Genomic DNA, 12,811 nt, shown 5'->3' with positions numbered 1-12,811 from the left:
CATTTAGAAATAATAAAGTTTTATATATACAATTGAAAATTTTATTTAGTATAATTTTATTATTAACACAATTTGAGAATATAGAATTATTCAAAATTTAAAATATGATAAATAATTTTGTTTATTTCAAAAAAAAATAATAATTTTGTTAATTATACCCACATGACTATTGTTTTCTTTGGTATAAAATTAATGTTTATTATTCTACTAGTTTTTCTTATGCGCGATGCGCAAAAAATATGTGCCCAATATTTATATTTTATATTAAAATTTTAAATTTATTTAGATTTGTATATTTAATTTATTATAAATAATAATAATAATATTGTAAAATATTTTTATAAATTTTATATTTATATTTTATGAAATAACTAACATACAACTCTAATATATAATGTGTATATTATTATTATTATTATTATTATTATTATTACTAAAGAAGATAAGAAAATTATAATGTGTATATATATATATATTATATTATTATTTAAGAAGATAAAAAAATATATGGTGGATGCATGTGCATGGTAACAATAGTGGAAAAGTTAACGGAAGTTATAACGGTATGGGTATGTTTGTCTAAAATATTGTAAAGTACAACTTTTATAGCATAACGTATAATAAAATTTAACGGAAAAAACGGACATAAATGAAGGGCGGTATAACCTTCATTCACACTTATTATGTTTTTAGATATCTATTATTTCAGTTTGATACCAAACTGAAAGTAGTTGTTTTATATGGCTAATATACCGGAACATCGCAAATGGATGTACAACCGATTGATGCCAAGAAATTGGAGGTACACTGATGAGTTCTTAGCAGGTGTTGATGAATTTATTAATTATGCAAGTACACTTTCCGTATTTGAGTTGATCCTAAAATGTGTTAAGCAAAACAAGTAGAAAACAACCCAATTAGCATAAATGCTAAGTATAAACAACTCCACCTTGTAAAATAGTTTATACATATATAGATTGAAAAATAGGTCGATTTGATACACATAGGCACATTATGCATCATCAAATAGTATATAGATTCATGGATATACAACACTAGATAACATGCTCATTGCATATGTGCATATATACATAGACATACTCGGTTATAAGATAAGTAATTCATCCTCACATGCTTATGAATGTAATTAGAAGGGGGGGGGGGGTTTAGGGGGGGTTAATGCTTTGAATAAAAATGAGTTAATGACATGAAAAGACAAGTATCATGATGAAATCATTTATACTACGAAGGTAAGAAAATGGTATTCTCATATCATAATAGCATTTCTAACATACTCATCATCAAGAGTAAGATATGGCTCGTAGCCAAAGCATAAGTAAACTTTCTCAAAACTTCACTTGGGATCAATAATATCATCATAGAAAAATAATCATTTTTTATAATAGTACGGGAGAAACCTTTTGTTAATTAGTAAAAATAAATAAATTGTGATTTAATTTTTATAAATTGACATATGTTGATGTTGCTGGGAAAATGTTGTACGTGGGATTGTGCATGCATGGAAGATTAAAAGAAGTTAATTTTAAGGGAAATGGGAAATGCTACAAATTCATTGAGATCATGCTTAGATGGAAAAATGTACGTGTGGAAAATGAGCATGAAATTAGGAAACAACTTCCCTAATAGTGTGGTGTTCTAACACTATAAATAGGGAAGTTTGTAATGAAGAAGATCAAGTTTTCAAAACGGGAAAAAGAATAATATTATTCTAGAAGGTGCTACAAGGAATTATTTGGAAGGTGCTGCAAGGAAACTTCAAAACAGGAAAATATTGGTGTACTATCCGGAGAAGTCAACTTCACTTTATATTAGTTCAAGTTGTGTTAAAATTCAAGTTGGTTACAGTTTGTTTAATTGGCAGAATTAGTTCAAACAATCAAACTGTATTTGTAAGCATTTTCATAGAGTTATTTTATGAGGTTAATGTTTAAATAGGTGGTAGACCTAGTTTTGTAATTCGTTGAACCTTGTAATTGTAAAAATCAGCTAGTTGATCTTAAATGAAAAAGTTTTTGAACGTGGTCCCGCAGATTAGGAGGTATTCTCCAACTGCGTTACCAAGTTCAGTTGTGTGGCACTTCTTTTATTGCTTCATATTATGTTACGTATCTTTTTTTTTTTTTTTTTGTGTAGCCCAGCGTTTCCACCATTGATCACAGTAACTAATCCCCTCGCTGGATTGTAGGCACCTCTATTGGGTGGGACAGCTGACCTAGAGATTTAAGGTTGCTCCATACCCAAAGCCAAGGATCAAACCCTTGACCTTTGATTAAATTATGTTACATATCTGCATTACATAATTTCACATTTCATCATCATCATCACCATAATTATTCATGAAGGGAGGGCGATGTCATCATCATGTGTGTATGACCCCTACAAGGACCATGTCCTGAAGTCTTCCCCATGTATCTCATCAATCACATGTGGAATCAAGATTGCTACCTTATATGTGCACAACCCCTAATTGGGATTCCAACTCAACGAGTAATAGCTCAAGCCCTAAAGTAAGCCCATGATTTTTCTACCAGGCCACTTTTCTACATAATCCAGGATTTCTCTACCGAATTTCATATTATCATATCATCTCATCATTTCTTCCGAAAGGACTACAGTCCAGTCGGGTCCTCCCAAAAATATATAGTTTTCTTAGAGCCCTTTATAAATGATTGGTGGTATAATCTTAAAACCTTTCTTTGTAATAGATCCAAAAATAGTGAATAAGAGACATGTATAAGTTTATATATATGCACACATATTCAAAATAGAATATAGATATAGATTTTAAAAGAGTTATAACTTATAATGCGGAAGTAAATGAGTATACATGTATGTATTTACTTCCAGTGACGGATCCAGAAAAATGTCATAGTGGGGGCGAAACATGAAAGAGGTAACACCAAGTTGCTCCGTTATATAGGAGGTTGTGGTTCGAGCCTCATCGATATTAAGTCTTTGTGTTGTGCTTCAATAGATTGAGAAAATAGTAATGAACATATACTACATTATAATAGAGTCAGTAATATTAAAAAAATGAAACACTTACAATGAATATAGTCATAAATATTGTTGGATATAGACGAAAAATAAAACTTATAGAAAACACATTATAAATAACAGACAAAAAGTTCGCACCTTCCAACTCAGCTAACTAATCAATTGTTATTTATATTTGTTTTCGTATATTTATATCTAAAAATGTACTACACACACACACACATAAGGGCTATATAGGCGGTAGGGGTGGGGTGAGTGGGGGCAGCTGCCCCATTGCCCCCATTGTGGATCCGCCTTTGTTTACTTCTATAGGCTTTCAAAATAGATAATTAATCTTTTATATAAACATATGTCGGTTTGGTAAACATAGATGTATCCATGAGGTTTGTAAATGGATGCACAAACATTAACTTTATAAATATTTCTCTTCATCTTGCTTTCATCATACTATTTTGATACCGAAGATAGAATACCCATCATTTACTTCTCTTCTCACAATTATCATACTTCATCCCATAATCCCATTGTCAAATAGGAATATCATAATTTCATTCTCTCAACGAATAGAGATATCATGCTTATTCAAATAACTCATCTCATAATTCCATTTCAAATAGGAATATCATGCGTATTCACATAACTCTCATCTCATAATTCCATTTCAAATAGAACTATTATGCTTATGCATATAACTCATCTCATAATCCCATTTCAAACAGGGATATCATGCTTATACACATAACTCATCTCATAATATAATTCCATTTCAAATAGGGCATTCAGAACTTACATGTCCCAGGTTACGTGGGGGTAACAAATCAGAGGCTAGCACACCAAAGTGAGGAAGGGATGACGAGCACAATATAGATGAAGGGCACTAAGAGCATCTACACTTGTGGTTTATATTTGATTTTTTTAGACTAAAAGACCAAGAGTTGTTTTTAATTAGTGTGGGGAGGAATTATTTTGTGATTTTAAACTTCTACAAGAATGGGTTAATTGTGACCCCCACTGCTGACAAAATGAAAGTAGAAAAAGTTTTTAAAAAAAACACAGGCAGGTGCGCGTTTCGCGTGCCTAGCTGGCACGGCGGCATATATGCAATAGTTTTTTTTTGTTTGTTTCTTTTTCTGAACTGCTATCAGATTTTGTTTTTTTTTCTTTACTTCTTCTCTCTTCCTCACTCTCTTTTCTAGGTGTCTTTCTAAAATATTGTGCAAATAACCCAACTGATAATGATGCTCTAATACCATTTTGCATTTCTTGTATCCGTTATAACTGTCATCTTTCTCCTTCCTCTATATATAAAAGGAGAATATCTCCTTCTTACTGATTGTAACAATCATAACTTCACGATCAATAATATCGTGCCATGCTTTCCTTTCTTCCCTCGCATTCCACATGTAAATACTCTTCCGATAAAGCTAAGCACAGGCAAGCAGTAGTGGCAATGCAGTATCAGCAAATGTGACAACTCTAAAGTTACAATATATGTCAATAACATTTACGGTAACACATTGCGTAGTAAATCAATGAATTAGTTAGATCTATTATCTTTGGCATGGAGAAGCCTCAATTCAATTCATTAATAAAACATGTGCAATTATCTAGCTTGCAGTAGTGGCAATGCAGTATCAGCAAATGTGACAACTCTAAAGTTACAATATATGTCAATAACATTTACGGTAACACATTGCCTAGTAAATCAATGAATTAGTTAGATCTATTATCTTTGGCATGGAGAAGCCTCAATTCAATTCGTTAATGAAACATGTGCAATTATCTAGCTTGCAACAATAAGATCTGAGGTCAAAGTATATATGGTGTTGTATCTAGCAATGACTGATTCAGGAAAAATTGTGTTGCGCTAAGATCAATGAATGGTTAAGTCCATCTAGGGGATTGTTGAGCGGAGGCCAATGAAAGATCAACTCCAACACCAGCCTCTCGAAAATGTGATAGTATATAAGGTCAATGATGCTGGATCTAGCAATGACTGATTTAGGAAAAATTGTGTTGGGCAGAGGTCAGTGAAGGCCAAATCTAATGATTGGTGGCTAAGGGAATTGTTGTACGGAGGCCCGTGAAGGGCAAGTCCAGCACCCTGTCTCTCGAAAATTTGACGGTATATAAAGAAATAATTTTGAACCTTCACTATGAACTAGGGGTGAAAATAGGCTAGGCCGAGCCGAGCCGAGCTTTAGAAATTTAGACTTGGGCCTGCTACGGAAATCAAAAGCCTAAGCCTGAGCCTGGGCCTGTATGTAGGCATTTTTTTAGGCTCAAGCCTGAGCCTGCAGTTGGCCTAGCATGGCCTGAAGCCTTTTTAAAAGCCTATTTAACATATAGGCTTTTAAAAAGGCTTCAAAATAGATCATAAATAGGCTTTGAGCCTGATGAATTATAATGATGAATGAAAATATGGGTGTAATGTCGTTCCGCTGAGGATTGGGGCTATGACACGTAATTGTATGAACTAAAAGTACTAGGCACTAGAGTATGTGAATCAACTAGAATCCAAGCAACTAAAACTGAATGATGTAAATTAAAAGAAAGCAATTGACTAGGAGTAAACTGTATGATAAGGGCATGGGCCAGATTAGGGGGATTGTAACCTTGATGTTCTAACAATCTCAGAATTAGGGACTGAATAATTAACCTAGGGATCTACGGGCAATGCACAAAAGAATTCAATTCAGCTACTTTCGTAATCAATAAACAGAATTAGGTTACAATTGCCCCACTGTTGTGATGCATCAATCATAACCTTAAGCACCTAAGCATTGTAAGCCCCCAAAATTACCCCTATTCTCATAGTAGGAAAATTAGGTTGAAATTGGTAAGGCTCGAGGTCTCCATTCAACTTTCGTTGTAATGAATCCCTCTCCTAGACTAGCAATTAATTGTGGCCATCAATCAATAACAAGTAGAAAGCAAATCCCCAAATCAACATAAACTCTAGGTAAAATATTCAATCCCTTTATGCAATAATCATAAATCGAACATCAAGATTAACAATGAACCCCTAATCCAAACCTATAAGCGAATTACTCACGCATGATTGAAGTACACACAGCAAAGCAAGAATTAAAGATGGAAAACATAGCTGCAAGATTAAAGAATAAAAAGGGAAAACTTTACTAACGATTCTTGAGAGTAATTCCAATCCAAATGATGATTCCAAGCTCGAAACCGAATTCAATGATGTAAATCTGCTGTATTCTATGCTATGGAAAACTCTAAAGAAGGGAGAAATTGCACTAAACTAAACTAGGGCTCGGAAACCCCAAAATATAGAAAAAGCGAGCAATAAATACTGGACAACAGCCGGGTCACGGCCGACATCACGACCGGGAACAGGGCCGTGATGTGGCGTGGCCAGCTACTGTCCGCGGTGGGGATCACGGCCGTGAGGCTGGCTGTTATGCGGCCTCCTGGTCCTTTTTTGACTCCTTTCGTGCTCTGATAAGTGCAAAAGATACCACTTTTATAAGGTTGTTTGTAGATCGTTTAGTATACAAATTAAGGCTTTTATGAATGGTTTAGTCTTAAAATACCTTGAAATGCTTTATATTGTCTTAGTACCCGTTCCACACTTTACCAATTGTTTTGTAGGTAAAAAGAAGTGTTTAAAGACAGGAAATGGCAATGTTTCGGAGAAGAATTCACAAACCGAAGTTGGAAGGCAAAATAGGCCTTGGACGCGCTCTGGACGCGCGTCCAAGGTGGCGTCCAATTTTATGCCCGCAGAAGTTTGGAAATCAGAGCAAAAGTCTGCTATGGACGCGCAGTGGACGCGCGCGTCCAGCACGCGTCCACCAAACAGCTCTCTGAAGTTGAAGTCTGTGCAGCAGAAACACCGTGGACGCGCGTCCAGCGTGCGTCCATCGCGGAAATTTAAGTTGTTGGGCGAAATTTAAAAGGGGAATTGAGCCATTTTGCAGGGGATCCATCACACTTCAGTTTTAGATCACTTTAGAATATTTCTCTCTCTAGGATTAGCCTAGAGATGTCTCCCCCAATTCACTCCACATTGCAATTCTTAGGCTTAGATTAGAACTAGAGAAGAATTCCATTGTTGCAAGCTTGTGATCAACATTCAATTTCAAGTTCAAGGTTTAATTTCAAGCTAAGTTTTCCTTTTAATTTCTTGTCATTACTTTTACCTTTTGCTATTTCAATTCCAAGTATGATTAGATAGATCTTTGTGGATTTGGATTGAGCAATGTTGTAGATTAGATAGATCTTTGTGGATTTGGATTGAGCAATGTTGTATGTTAGATAGATCTTTGTGGATTTGGATTGAGCAATGTTGTATGGAAGATAGATCTTTGTGGATTTGGATTGAGCAATGTTGTATGGATGATAGATCTTTGTGGATTTGGATTGAGCAATGTTGTATGGATGTTCTTGAGTTGTGGATTTGGATTGAGCAATGTTGTATGGATGTTCTTGAGTTTTGAATTGATCAATTAGGTTTTGCAATTGCTTGATTATGAGTTTGATTGTGTGAGTGGTGATCCACTTTGACTCTTGTGTAGGGGTGATCAACCTATATGAGAGGTGTTTGGAGAAGGAGTCTCATCTACGAGAGTAGAGTTACTCCTTAGCCTAGCCTAGCACATTTCCCTCTCCCTTTTACCTTTGAGAAAAGGGAGAGGAAAGGCAAGAGGCACATAACATGTTTGTCAAAATGCCCCTTCTAGCCTAATGATCACAAGGATGACATTACGGTCTAAGAAGTGAGTCCATTGACCACGAGAGTGGCGGTGGTGTTGGTGACCTTGTCTCATTTTTGTTATCTAAGTGTTGCTATAACCTAATATCTTAGGAAATCAAGGATACCTATATGAGTTGTAAGATCCAAATCCTCCTTTCCAATTGATTGTTTCCAACGTTTGTTCCTTGTTTTCATTATGTTTCATGCACCTTTCTTACTATGTTTGGGTTAGCTTTCAAACACTAAACACTCTTGTGCTTAATCCCCTTACCGCTCGAATTCCCTCATTGCCATCCTTTGAGAACGATACTCAGAAATCTTTCTGTTTTAACACCTATTTCTTTCGATCCACCGCGAAAACTACACTCATCATGCTCCGTTGCTCCTTTCCGTCCCGGGGTAGATTCCTTGTGCCTCGAAAACTAGTCCAAGATGATCGAAAATCCTTCCTTTGCTCCTCATTTGTGAATAAACTAAAATTGATCAAATGTAACGCACAAACGCGCCTTAAATGTATCAAGGTAAAGAAAATAAGCAACAAAACTCCTGAATCGTGGGGCAAATAAAGGTATAAAATCATGTGTATCAGAGCCTATTTAAGGCCTCCATTTTTAAGCCTTTTAAAGTATACATGTAAAAAATTTACATAAAATACCTAAGTCCAATTGTATCATTATTTGTTATTCTATATAATATCATAAATAATAAACAATCAACTCATATAATTAAGTTGCGATATTTCATTAAATATTATGACAGTAAGAACCGTTAATAAAAAAATTAAACAATAAGAATACATACAGCAGGATTAGCAGCAATAATATTTATAGTTGAATCATAATTTAGAATGATATTTTGGAGGAGGAGGGTTAGAGTTTGATAATTATATATACTTGAGATTGTATTGTAAATATAAAAAAATATATTAGCTATAAAATAATATATATATATATATATATATATATATATATATATATAGGTCAGGCCTGTAAGCGTGAAGACCGAGCTTGGTATTAGTGGTATATATGGGTCTGGCCTATTTAGTTAAATAGACTTTTGAAATTGGCTCACGCTTGGCCTTTATACAAAACGAGCTAGGCCTAACTAGGCTTTAATTAGGCCCGGACATAGGCCCCTACAAGGGGCCTGACCTATCCCACCCCTACTATGAACTATATTTTTGGCATGGTAAGTGTTTAATTTTATCCTAACAAGTGGTTGAAACTACTGTATTCTGTTTCAGGATGATGATGATATTGGCATGACATGATTTACTTCTCCATTTGTGGTCACTGGTCATCATCTTTGCCGCATGATTTGATCCTGCATATGTTTGCTGCATTTACTTACCTGGTTGAGGTATCTATACTGACTCTTACATTTGTTGATAGTTAGTATGATATGTGAGTTGTACTGGGTTTGGCACTGAATCAGAGGCAAGATGTGACTGAAATATATCTTNTAGATAGATCTTTGTGGATTTGGATTGAGCAATGTTGTATGGATGTTCTTGAGTTTTGAATTGATCAATTAGGTTTTGCAATTGCTTGATTATGAGTTTGATTGTGTGAGTGGTGATCCACTTTGACTCTTGTGTAGGGGTGATCAACCTATATGAGAGGTGTTTGGAGAAGGAGTCTCATCTACGAGAGTAGAGTTACTCCTTAGCCTAGCCTAGCACATTTCCCTCTCCCTTTTACCTTTGAGAAAAGGGAGAGGAAAGGCAAGAGGCACATAACATGTTTGTCAAAATGCCCCTTCTAGCCTAATGATCACAAGGATGACATTACGGTCTAAGAAGTGAGTCCATTGACCACGAGAGTGGCGGTGGTGTTGGTGACCTTGTCTCATTTTTGTTATCTAAGTGTTGCTATAACCTAATATCTTAGGAAATCAAGGATACCTATATGAGTTGTAAGATCCAAATCCTCCTTTCCAATTGATTGTTTCCAACGTTTGTTCCTTGTTTTCATTATGTTTCATGCACCTTTCTTACTATGTTTGGGTTAGCTTTCAAACACTAAACACTCTTGTGCTTAATCCCCTTACCGCTCGAATTCCCTCATTGCCATCCTTTGAGAACGATACTCAGAAATCTTTCTGTTTTAACACCTATTTCTTTCGATCCACCGCGAAAACTACACTCATCATGCTCCGTTGCTCCTTTCCGTCCCGGGGTAGATTCCTTGTGCCTCGAAAACTAGTCCAAGATGATCGAAAATCCTTCCTTTGCTCCTCATTTGTGAATAAACTAAAATTGATCAAATGTAACGCACAAACGCGCCTTAAATGTATCAAGGTAAAGAAAATAAGCAACAAAACTCCTGAATCGTGGGGCAAATAAAGGTATAAAATCATGTGTATCAGAGCCTATTTAAGGCCTCCATTTTTAAGCCTTTTAAAGTATACATGTAAAAAATTTACATAAAATACCTAAGTCCAATTGTATCATTATTTGTTATTCTATATAATATCATAAATAATAAACAATCAACTCATATAATTAAGTTGCGATATTTCATTAAATATTATGACAGTAAGAACCGTTAATAAAAAAATTAAACAATAAGAATACATACAGCAGGATTAGCAGCAATAATATTTATAGTTGAATCATAATTTAGAATGATATTTTGGAGGAGGAGGGTTAGAGTTTGATAATTATATATACTTGAGATTGTATTGTAAATATAAAAAAATATATTAGCTATAAAATAATATATATATATATATATATATATATATATATATATATAGGTCAGGCCTGTAAGCGTGAAGACCGAGCTTGGTATTAGTGGTATATATGGGTCTGGCCTATTTAGTTAAATAGACTTTTGAAATTGGCTCACGCTTGGCCTTTATACAAAACGAGCTAGGCCTAACTAGGCTTTAATTAGGCCCGGACATAGGCCCCTACAAGGGGCCTGACCTATCCCACCCCTACTATGAACTATATTTTTGGCATGGTAAGTGTTTAATTTTATCCTAACAAGTGGTTGAAACTACTGTATTCTGTTTCAGGATGATGATGATATTGGCATGACATGATTTACTTCTCCATTTGTGGTCACTGGTCATCATCTTTGCCGCATGATTTGATCCTGCATATGTTTGCTGCATTTACTTACCTGGTTGAGGTATCTATACTGACTCTTACATTTGTTGATAGTTAGTATGATATGTGAGTTGTACTGGGTTTGGCACTGAATCAGAGGCAAGATGTGACTGAAATATATCTTCATGCAGTTTGACATTATAGTATTCAATGCTGTGGTAGGCGTTAGGTTCCTGTATTCATTATGACTTAATTGACAGCCAAATATACCAAATAGCATAACACTATGCTTTCCTATTGACTTTATTTGTTTCGATTATAAGATTAAATAAACATACATGATATGAAGCTAAGGGACATTAATTAAAAGGGTCACACTTGTGTAAGACCGTCTCACGGATCCTTATTCGTGAGACGGGTCGGGTCGGGTCAAATCACCATGCAAATGTCATACTTATATGTGCAAATATCATACTTATATGCTCAAATACAACACTAATCAAGAATACAATTTTTGTTACTTATAATAGAAAAATTAATACATTTTTCATAATAAGTAATGTTGACAAGTGCCCCTTACTTATAAGAGCAAATATAATACTTTTGAGAAAAAAGTAATACTTTTAAATTGAAATGTAAAAGTATTGTATTTTCCTTAAAAGTATTACATTTCCCTTATAAGTAACAAAAATTTTATTCCTGATTAGTATTACATTTGAGTATATAAGTATGACATTTGTGCATATAAGTGTTACAGTTGCATATTGACCCGACCCGACCTGACCCGTCTCATGGTGAGACGGTCACACACAAGTTTTTGCATAATTAAAATGAACACTATATACACATATCGATTTTAGAACAATTCTTCGCCCCGGTGCCTCTTATGCCGATGTCCCCTTCCTAAGTGGGGTATTTTAAACATATGAGGTGAATATATTTTACATTAATTATTTAATTTCCCATCATTAATCATTTGCATTCAACAAATAAGAATTAGCCTTCCCATCCGAACTTATGAACTTGTGAAAGAATGCACTACAAGGATGCAGTGCATTAATGTAGTATTTGTTGTGCATTTGCTTAATAATCGCGGAGCTGAAGTAGTTGTATGTGGTGCATTCCTTCCGTTCGTAAGGGAAGCATAGTTCGCACCGGAACTCTATATATATCAAACCTATTAAAAATAAACACGTAATTCACTAATGATGATGAATATACAATATATTAAAAATAAATTTAAATTAATGTCTAACTTACAAAGTGTATGAAAACACTATAATTTACCATAACACATCAGGGTCCACCTTGTAAGGTACAAGGTGGACCCCGAATACACGATATATATTTACCGTAACACAGAGTTAGTTGTCATTCTCAAACTGCCATAACCCAAATTGAATGTGTATCCAATCTCATAAAATGCACACATATACCTACCTGTACCATTAAAATATTTAATTTCTTCACATCTATCTTCTCTCTCTTCCCATTACTGCTTCAGTTCCGGTCATCACCACAATCTCTACCATTATCTCTTATTCATCGTCTTTCTTTTTCTTTTGTTTTTGTTTTTGTTTTTGCCTTCATCACTCTAGCAGGGAAAATGGGCAAAAATTGAGAAGAATTGTTACAAATGTTCAAAAGATTACACATAAGAACATTGAAACAGTAACAGATCATTATGTACATATGCTTGGATATATAATACAGAAGACAGGTTTAAGTGATTATTACGTAAGAATTTTCATGCGATTGAAAAGAGATGAATAGTAAAACCTAATGTATTTGACTATACAACCTTTTGGGAGGAATTCCATTCAGATTTCTGTAAATATTTATATACTTTAAAGGTTTGAATACATTTAATTCAAATTATCTTCAAACTTTAAAATGGTTTTTAATTTTTTCTTATATTCAATTCACACTTCTAAACTTTTTATTAAAATGGGTGATATTTGATTTATTACTTTAACCAATTTTTAGTAGTTTAATGGCAATTAAAAAGTCATGGACAA

This window comes from Ipomoea triloba, chromosome 1 (assembly GCF_003576645.1).
Source record: "Ipomoea triloba cultivar NCNSP0323 chromosome 1, ASM357664v1".
Classification (NCBI taxonomy): domain Eukaryota; kingdom Viridiplantae; phylum Streptophyta; class Magnoliopsida; order Solanales; family Convolvulaceae; genus Ipomoea; species Ipomoea triloba.
This window is presented reverse-complemented; position numbering follows the sequence as displayed.